Source organism: Protopterus annectens, chromosome 1.part2, assembly GCF_019279795.1.
Source record: "Protopterus annectens isolate FY-2018-M chromosome 1.part2, PAN1.0, whole genome shotgun sequence".
Lineage (NCBI taxonomy): Eukaryota > Metazoa > Chordata > Ceratodontiformes > Protopteridae > Protopterus > Protopterus annectens.
The window spans coordinates 637291151-637301570 of record NC_056727.1 but is presented as its reverse complement, the minus strand read 5'-3'; the positions used below and the strand labels follow the sequence as shown (position 1 = coordinate 637301570).

General features: G+C 40.7%; 1 long non-coding RNA gene across 3 annotated transcripts in view; it reads right to left on the bottom strand.

Moving 5' to 3' along the window:
* Positions 1-4020: 4020 nt before the first annotated feature.
* Positions 4021-10420, bottom strand: part of LOC122790554 — a 173446-nt gene continuing 167046 nt past the window's right edge. For all 3 annotated transcript variants that reach the window (XR_006363028.1, XR_006363029.1, XR_006363030.1), the window contains 3 exons: positions 8517-8635; positions 8387-8430; positions 4021-4567 (listed from right to left, as the gene is read on the bottom strand). This is a non-coding gene — a long non-coding RNA (uncharacterized LOC122790554). The remainder of the gene's footprint in view (positions 4568-8386; positions 8431-8516; positions 8636-10420) is intronic.

Genomic DNA, 10420 nt, shown 5'->3' with positions numbered 1-10420 from the left:
GTTAATTTGAAGTAGAGTTATGAGTAGTTCAGCGTTGTTAAACTGAGGAGTAGGTTTGTTATAAGGTGTAACTGACATGGAGGATGAGTAGAGGAGAGCTCCACCTTTCTTGTGGGACCTGTCTTTTCTAATGACAGAATAGTTTGGTGGAATTATTTCAGAGTCTTTTATATGGGGCTTTAGCCATGTTTCTGAGATAGATAGGATGTCAAGTTTATTGTACATCAACCAGGCATGGAGGTTAGGGATTTTGTTAACTATACTTTGGGAGTTTAAGGAAGTAAGTAGTAAGGATTTGCCTGAACTGGATGAGGAGGTAGGACCTGGGTTAGGATGGATGTCACCAGATAGAAGGTTGCTAATGAAATATCGGAATAGCTTGGAGAAATAACTGGTTAGTTTAGAGAACAGATTTGGTTCTCTTATGATTTGGTAGGATTTGGAAACAACTATGTGTGTAGAGCATTTTTGAGAGGTGATAAGTTTGTATGGAAAAAGTAAATGGTTTTCTATAGGGCACAGGTGTGGTGAAATTGGGGTGTTTGAGTGTGAGAGAGAAGAGGTAAGATGGTTAGTTACATGGAAGTGTTGGGAGTGGTAGGAATAACTGGGCTGGGTGAGGTAGTAAAGATAGGTTAAGGTAAGGAGTAGAGTTAGTAAGAATGAGGGTTTTGGAAGCATTGTGAAGAGGGGCTATTTAAGGCTATTTAGTTGTTGTAAAATTAGATGTGGTAGTAAGAGAGGGTAGGTAAATGAATTATTTAGTGACTAATAAAGGTGAATGAGTGGAGAGTTGTGAAGGATTAGAGGGTATGTGGGTTGTGGGTGGGAGTTGAGATGGTAAATAAGTTCAACTGGCTAGGTGATTAGTCAATCAGAGGAAGATGAAGTTAATTAGGTGGGAAGGAATGGGAGTTACAGACTTGTGGTTTTTGACTGGCTAAAATTCAAGGTGGGTGTGGTTATGGGGAGATAAAGGTAGAGCTACTGGGGGCGGGTGAGAATTGGGGGCAGGGTAGGGGAGTGGAGTGAGCCCGCAGGGCGAACGGAGCAGGTAAAACCAAAGGGGGGTCAGGGGAGGATTGAAAACCAATCAATGGAGTGTTGACTAGCAGAAAGGTAAGTAGAGAGGACCTGGAAATAGTGGGTAGGAGTGGGCTATAGTATAAAAAGAGAGAGAGGGAGAAAAGGAGAAGTTAGAGTTTAAGGAGAATATTAGAGTAGTGAAATAAAAGTAGATATTAGCAGGGAGAGGATGCCAACTAGTAGACAAATGCAAAGTGCACATTAGCACACCAGGGCACACAGTAGACAGGGTTGGACGAAGGGAGAAGCAAGAGTAAATCAGGGAACTAGATGAGAGGGAAGAACATGGATAGGAAAATAAGAGGGGTTTAGGCTGCTGGCTTGCCTGGCAGGGAGCAACAGAACACCTAACAGGGCTTACAGATTGTACCATTAAGGCTAGGCAGCTGAGGCACATACTTCCTTGGATTTGTCTGGGAGAGGCTTGGTTGAAGCAGAGTTTGTTGAGAATGCTTTGAGCAATTGGCAAACGTTGTAAAAATATTAGTTTTGGGGTCCACCCAGGAGTAGTCGCAAGGGATAAATCAGGGCAAAAGCTGGAGAACAACAGAAAAAAGAGATATAAATTATACTTTAGTAGGTAATAACTCAGTATCCGTTAGAGCAGTAAGCAGAATAAATTAAAAAAATTACAAGTTGCAGTGAATTATTAATAAATCATATTCAATTATAAGTCTATGAGGGGTTATAGTAGTTACAGGGGAGACTATCATAGAATAAAAAGTGGACAATGTACTAAATTGTATAACTTGGAACAACGAAATAGGCTAAAATATTGTAGTACAATGTGCCTTAAGAACGGGCTTTAAATGGGGACTGTAGCAAAATAGGGCGCATCTTTAAATTACCATTTGCAGACTAATAACTCTGTATCCGTTAGAGCAGTAAGCACAATAAATTACAAAAATTACAAGTTGCAGTGAATTATTAATAAATCATACTCAATTATAAGTTTATGAGGGGTTATAGTGGTTACAGGGGAGACTATCATAGAATAAAAAGTGGACATACAATGTACTAAATTGTATAACTTGGAACAGCGAAATAGGCTAAAATATTGTAGTACAATGTGCCTTAAGAATGGGCTTTAAATGGGGACTGTAGCAAAATAGGGCACATCTTTAAATTACCATTTGCAGAGTGTAGCTTGCAGAATCAGCATCTTCTGCGAACGCTCAGTGTTACACCCAAGTAATAATAGGAATGCAGGTCAATGGCGCAGTATATAAAGATAGATTGGAAGCGACTGAAGTATTATGCAATTAAACAGAATCAATAAGAATAAAGCATTTAAAAAAAAAAATAAATAAATAACATGTTGCTGATACTTTAACATATGAAGCTGGCGCCCTGGAGTCTCTATCAGAAGGGGTAGGATTTTTAGCAAAAAAAGCCTTAATGCCCTTGGGCCCCTGTGAAATTGTCTCTGGATCCGCAATAGGATTTTTAAAAAGGAACTTGTGTGACTCAGGGACCCTGTAGTATCGGTCTGGTTTTCTGGGAGCAGGAGGCAAGGAATCAGGGGCCAAACTAGATTCTGAAAAAGCATCATTAACAATTTCTAGTACAGGAGGGACAGCTAAAGGCCTATGCTGAGGTAGGAGTAAGAAATCTCTAAGCCTATTTTTTGAATCAGAAAAATCCTGGCTTTCCCAGTGGAAATGCTCCCTTAAGAGTATGTAAGGTCTCCCCAAAAGAAAAATCCTCTGCAGGGGAAGCGGAGGGAATGGAGTCCTCTGCATCAGAATCCTCATAAGTAGATAAGGGCAAATCCAGATCATCAGAAGAGTCAGAAAAAAAACAGAATCCTGGTCAAAAGATTCATAAACCACTTCAGTCCTAGGCCTCTTAGAAAGGGGGGTTGGTTACCTCTGATTAGAGTTATTAGATCTTCAGCCATTCTTATCATTTGTTTTTTATGCATAGAGGCCTGAGCATGTGGCCTGGGCGTCGTTTTTTTAGGCATGACTCGAGATTTAAGCCTAAGAGAAGAAGGAGGCGTTGGTTTAATATGCAAGTCCGTAGGCCTGAATACACCCTCAGAAGCCGGTGCCTGCGCAGCAGCTCCAGACCCATCCAAGGTAGAGACATCCGCGGATTCCATAGTTGAAGCATCTCGCGGCATATTGGACTCCGACTGGGTCTCAGTAGAGGCCTGCGAATCAGAAGTAGCGGGTATCAGGGGCTGCGAAAGCGCCTCACTGAGTACCGGCAAACTAGCAACTGGCATAGGAGAAGCGTCGTTGGCAGTTTTGGTCCTTGACAGCCTCTCTCTGTCTTTATCTTTGCGTTTTTTTCGGAATCCCGGTAGTCGGATGGCTAACTGACGACATTTCTGGATAATTAAACTGATAACCGAAATATTTAGAGGCAAAAATATACCGACGAAGGATAGTCCGCTGATTAAATAAAGCACAAAACTGACAGCAAGGTACGTCGTGGTCAGGGCCTAGGCAAGGAATACAGTACGAATGAAAATCTTTATGAGGTATTTGCTTTCCACAAGTAATGCAGTTATTAACTTTTACTGACATCGGTAAGGAGCAAGAAAAAGTTTCCCCAACAAGGTACTTGGCTTTAGTTGAAGACTTCGGTTCTGAAACTCGAAAATGAAAATTTCAGGAGTCGGCCGACCGGCACTTGCGAACTGCTTCTGCTTCGGGCACCACATGGCAAGAAAGACTGATGTAATGGCGTCGGCTGCATGTTTTATACCCTTGACGTAATGGAAAAAGGGACAGCAACCGATGCAGGACCCAAGACTTTGTTAATCAGGCCAACTGAGGGCTACCTGTAAGCAGATAGCCCAAATGTAATGACTGCAACAGTGAAACACGAAGAACATCTGAAAAAAATGTGATACGGTATTACAAGTACAATGCATGGTCAGAAAAAAATGATATGGTAAGTGAAAATGATGGACCCATGAATGCATTTACGCCTGAACATTCTGTACTGCAGTACATCTTTAATCATGTGTCCAGATAACCACTAAAAACGCTGTGACTTGCATGTAGCACCATGAACAGTACAAGCAAATGTCTAACTCATTCTCAGCCACATGGTTAACAGTGTAACAGTTACTTTTCAATCAATAGACATTAACAAATAATTACAAACTTCAAGTATGTGTGACACCAGTACCAATGCATGTAAATACCACACGTCTTGCATCTTCTAATGCTTTGGCCTCATCAGTGACAGACTCATCTCCAGGAACATTTTAAGAAACCAATAGGTCAGGACCACGTCCATAAGAAGAAATGCTGCTTTTACTTGGTAATGACAATAGTGTGGAGTACGGTGCAGGACAGTATGACTGAGATGGCATCCTGAGTGTTGTGATCCAAGTTACAATGAATGCTGGCATTCCTGGTCTTTGTCAACATGGCCTTCCTGCCTGTGTAGAGTGCATGACGACAGTCTAAGACATGCGCATAATCAGTGAAGTAATGGACAGAAATTCAAGCAATGTTTAAAGCTTTTTAAAAAAAAAAAAAAAAATCAGTTATACTTACACTCACGTTAGAAAAAAGATGCCCTCAAAATGAGACTATTTCAGTAACTGTTTTATTAGTTGCACCTTTTTCAAGAAGAGGTACATCTCTTACATACACTACAAATACAGTAACTCAGGGCTATCACTGCTTATTAAGTGGAACTGTATGGCTTGCAAAAGTACATGGAAAGAAATAGAGAAATCAGTGAACTAAAAATACAGTTAATTAGAAACTTGTAACTTAATATAAAACCTTAAATAAACAGTTTAAACTCTGCTGCAAGCATGTCTATATGTTATCAGGCTGGGTGAGAGCGCTGGGGATACTTAATAATCTTAAACTCCTTAAATGACGAGACCACTTCTAACAGCTCAACCCTTGCCCCATATATGAATGAATCTAAACTAGAAGCCAGTATCCTTAACCTGAGGGAATGACAGGCATGCTGAGACTGAAACTTTATGGTCAGAATGGGTGCCAGAACAAAAAAAGTCACTACAATCATAGGCAGTTTAATTGTTGGGCAAACACACAGCAGGAGACAACAGTGGCACACTGGTAGACAGAATAAGAGAGTGAGAAAGAAGGAAAAGGATAACAGGCATAGTTGATATGATTCTTCCAGAAACAACAAGGGGAATTCCAATCTTCAGGGGTGATTCTGCATAAAGACTTCACGGGTACCCCAGCCGAGAATCGAACCGGAGAACCTCTTGTCGTGAGGCGACAACGCTACCGTTGCACCACTGTGCCGTTATATATCGTTACACACATATACCTATACGTACATAATCTGTAAGATTACAGGACTTATAAAATAGGAGACAATTAGAACTAAAGGTACTAGGGAAAACAGTCCAGAAAGGGACTGAAACTGACAGGCTCAGGTGAGGTCCATCCAGTCGCCAGAAGCTGACAATGAGAATTTGAAAGGAAGTAGGGAAGTTGAAACAGATGAAAGTCAGACAACATGGCTCTACTGTTATAGTAAGTACCTAACTTTTGTATCCAATACTGTCTATTTCTACCCTGTTCAACCTTTAGGACAGATTCCCAAGCTTTTTACTACCTGAGTGGTATCAAGTAAGGACATTCCTGAGAATGGTAGGACCAAAGGAAGAACGTGACCTAGATTGTACATCCAATTTATAAGAAGACACAAAGGTATGAACAGTTGACCAAATTGCTGCTGCACAAATTAAATCAGTCAGAAGCCTATTTATAAACGTTGCAGAGGTGGTCACTGCTCTTGTGGAATGAGTTTTGGGTTATGCTTGTAAGGATAAACCACTTTTTCTATATACAAATTAATCATACTATGATAACTACCTCGAAAGATTAACTTTAGGGAACCCTTTACCTAGTTGAAAAGGCAAAGAATAGCCGATCAGACTTTCTGAAGTCTTTTACTCTACAGAGATAGTATCTGAGTTGGCAATGAACATCTAATGTGTAGAACATATTCTCCTTTATTTAAAAATCTGAGGGAGAACAATGACAGATCAACAGATTGGTTTAGATTCGATTCGGATGTCACTTTAGGGAGGAAAAAAAAAAGTTATGTCCTTATCATAACATTCCATCTGTGTTGTCGATCTTCACTAACCCTTGACTATGGGGCTTGGTTCTGAGCCTCGGAACCGACTCGGCCGTTTATTTCAGCTCGTGCATTCCAAACTCTTCAGCTAGGCTTTACCCATAATGCTCCTCTCTAAATTACCTCGGGTCGAGTTTGCCTTAAATAGCAGCAGACAAATATCAAATAAGAATAAGAGACTAGATATGTGTCCCTGGATATGAAGCCAGTTCTGGAAAAATTCGATCCACTAAGAGTCTCAGGATGGGGGAAGGAATGTCAATGATTAGAAAAGATCGACAACACAGATGGAATGTTACAGTAAGACATAACTTCTTTATCTGATGTTGTCAATCTTTACATAATCCTTGACTGTGGGACAGTGTCCTTAGCTACCTGAATCTCGGGAGGTCTCGCGGAAGAATATTCCTAAGCACCATCGAACTGAATGATGCTAGGCCCCTAGTGACTTGTTCCAATTTGTAATGAGTGATAAAGGTATGAGGATAAGACCAAGAGCCTGTAAAATGTCATCTAAAAAAATCTGGCAAGAAAAACGGCAGAAGTTGCCACTCCTCTAGTTGAATGGGCTTTTACTGAGCATGAAAGGTGGGGCAGAAAATTTGGCATGAAAAACTGCAAAAGTTGCCACCCCTCTAGTTGAATGGGCTTCTACTGAGCATGAAAGGTATGGCAGAAAAAATGGCATGAAAAACTGCAGAAGTTGCCACCCTTCTAGTTGAATGGGCTTTTACTGAGCATGAAAAGCGGAGCCCCTTTGACGGACAGATAAATGTATAACACTCTTTGAGACATTTCACTAGGGTAACCTCTGAGACTGGGTTACCTAATGAAAGCGAGGAAAAGGTAACAAACAGTTGGTCGGACTTTCTACAACCCTTTGTTCTGTGAAGACAAAACCATAGCTGTCTGTGGACATCTAATAAAAAAGGGAATATCCCCCCTTATTGGAAAAATTAGGGAAGAAGACTGGTAGCTGAAGTATCTGATTGATACTAGATTCTGAGACTACCTTCACTAAAAAGGATGGATTAGTGCTAAGGGAGACCTTTATATAAGGTGGTTTGCAGAATAAGGCCTGAAGTTCAGATATTCTTCTGGCGAATGTAATAGCCACTAAGAACAAAATTCAAGTCAGAAACTTTAAGTCAAGTGTAGCTGATAGTTCAAAAGAAGAGAAAGTAAGGGACTGAAGAACTAGTGTTGGACTCCAGAGAGGAATGAGTTCTTTAAATGGAGGTCTTAACATTAGGGCTCCCTATAAAAGGGCTTTACAGAGTTTGTGTGACATAAGGGATGACCTATCAAACCCGATATGGAAGTTACAGATTGAAGCTAGATGGACTTTAATTGTTGAGGTGGAGGAACCAGACTGATGGAAGTTAGCTAAAAAGTCCAAAACTTCAAATTCAAATTCATTCATAAGGACCCAACTTGCAAATTTTTCCCATTTACTTTTGATACAGTTTCCTAGCTGAAGGTTTGTGATGGGCCACAATGATTTGGCAGACAGAATAGAAAGGGAAGGATGGCTGGACATAATGGGAACTGGAGAAGCCACACTGTGAGCTTGATCCCGAAGATGAGTCCAAAGGAAGGGAAACCAAACTTATCGAGGCCAAAAGCGAGCAATGAGGATTATTAACTTCTGACCTCTTGGTTTCTTTAGAAACTGGGGTGTCCAAAAGGAATGCTGACACATTTTCAGACAAGTCATAAAGGACATAAATTTCACTTGGGGGACACTTCTGAAGCTTGAAGCAATGGCAGGAATGGCATTCCAACAATGACTAACCTGTCACTTCCAATGAAAGAAAACAAATACACACAAGGACAGCTGTTATACATATCAGTTATCCTAACAGTGTGCACCACCCTAAAGCAAAAAGAAGCACAAATCAATAAATGCAATGAAAAATGGCTCAATGAATCACACAGCCTTCACAAAAATGAAAAAAACACAATAAACAATACAAAAATAGACAGTGTTTTGAGTTTAACTTGCTAGAACAATGTTAAATTAATATGAAAAGGCCTTAGCTTAATCTAGGTCTCAAAGTCGGAGCATGTTCTGATCATTCACTTTGATGCAGGGTGTGTCTTCTTTTGCTGAAAGACCCATTTTATGATACTGACTAGAAACAGCAATGTATGATGTGTAACCCAGCCACTCAAGACAAGTGTCCACAACCAGAGAACTAACCTCACCAGATGGAATTTGTCGCACTTCTTTAGGCCGTCACAACTCTGAAATGCAATTAAAATTCAACATCATGATCATAGCCTAAATGGTTCTCCTCATTCTAACGCAGCTGCAAAGGTAGTTCACTTACCTTTGAAAGTATATGCTAAAACAGGACAGAGACGTTACAGCACTTTTCAATCTTTCTGCCCAAGGCCCTCTATCTTCCGGGTTATTAGCAGAACCAACTTATAAGGTATCGCAACAATCCTGCAAGATATTTGTTATCTCAAAATTTTGATCACAAACCTCAGTAACCTAAGAAAAGAATGAAATATTCCACAGAATCCCTACACTTCATTGTAGCATGTTATCAGGTCACACAAAGCAGTCTGACAAGAAACTCACTACAAGTTGCAAAGTTATAAGCCAAAAGCTCTACCAATTAAAATAGTACCACTTAAACATTTTCACTGAATGTGCCACAGGGCACAGAGAAAGTGCACTATGACTATTTTTCAGAGTTTAACAATGGAAACTATGCATCTTGTACGAAAACTGTAGCCACAATGATTTTTCAAAGAAACTCTACTTCTGCCAAATACAGAAAGGATTTCAAGTTAATTTCTTGCATCAAGTGGGGTAAAATAAAAAATGCGAAAAGAAAAACAAACTATAAAACACAACTTTACAAAGCAAATCCCAGGCAGACAATCTGGGAAGCTAAAAAAACTTCAACACCCATTGTTGGCCTTAGATCGAACATACACCACTTCTGTTCCTTGATTCTAAATGGCTGTGAAAGGTTAGCAACATACCAGAAACTACTCTTCAACAGAGAAAGTACAGTTTTGTACCTACCATAAATGTAGATGTCCGAGAGGTATGCATCTGCAGTCCTTACAAATGGGTTGTCCTGGCCTCAGGCAGCCCTTCGGTCGGCCGGATTCCAAAGTCTGGGTCTGGCCTCGGCTGATGTCGCACTTCACCCGACGTCATAGCTGCAGTTCAGCGGGTATAAAGGCATCAGCCGACGCCATTTTCCTCAGTGTTTCTTGCCCCAGATGCCAGGTGCCCTCTAGGAAGGCTAAATTTGGATAAATGCAAATTTTTCCAAAGAATAGAGAGCAAATAGAAATAAACATGTATATACATATATACAAACAAATACACCATAATAGATTCCCCCAGCTAGCTACAAGATGGGCAAATACCCTAGGAGTACCACAGAGGGGAAGGAGGGTGGGTAATCCTGACTGCAGATGCATACCTCTCGGACATCTACATTTATGGTAGGTACAAAACTGTACTATGTCCTTCAAGGATGCATCTGCAGTCCTTACAAATTGGTAGAATACCATAGCCAAACTGGGGGAGGAGGCACTAAGAGTTTATGGTGTAGTTAAGATCCCTTGCAAAACAGCAGTGGCAAAACCTGCTCGGGATCTGGAGTATAAAGGCAGATTATAATGCTTTGCAAATGTATGCACGGAGCTCCAAGTAGCAGCCTCTAGAATGTCTTTGGTAGCCACTCCTCGTAAGAAAGCTGTAGTAGTGGCTGTAGCCCTTGTGGAATGAGGTCTGATGTTTTCTGGAGTTGCCTTTCCATGAAAAGAGTAACAAAATCTAATGCAATTTCCTATCCATTTTGAGATTGTTTGTTTTGAAATTGCTTTTCCTTCCATTCCTGTTGCATATGCTACCAAAAGCTGGTCAGTTTTTCTATTGTTCTTGGTTCTGTCCAGGTAGTAGCGCAATTGTCTGTGTACATCCAAGGTATGCAGCAATCTTTCCCCCCTGTTCTGTGGGTTGGGGAAGAATGTTGGTAGGTGTATTGCTTAGTTTAAAGATACCCTGGAGACCACCTTTGGCATAAAGGTAGGATTAGTTCTCATGGACACTCTATCCTGATGGAAGATAAGGAAGGGCTGTACTGCCATTAATGCCTGTAATTCAGAAACCCTTCCAGCTGAAGTGATTGCAAGCAGGAATGCAGTCTTCCAAGATAAGTACTGTAATTCTGCTGTTGCTGCTGGTTCAAAAGGGGAGTGTCAA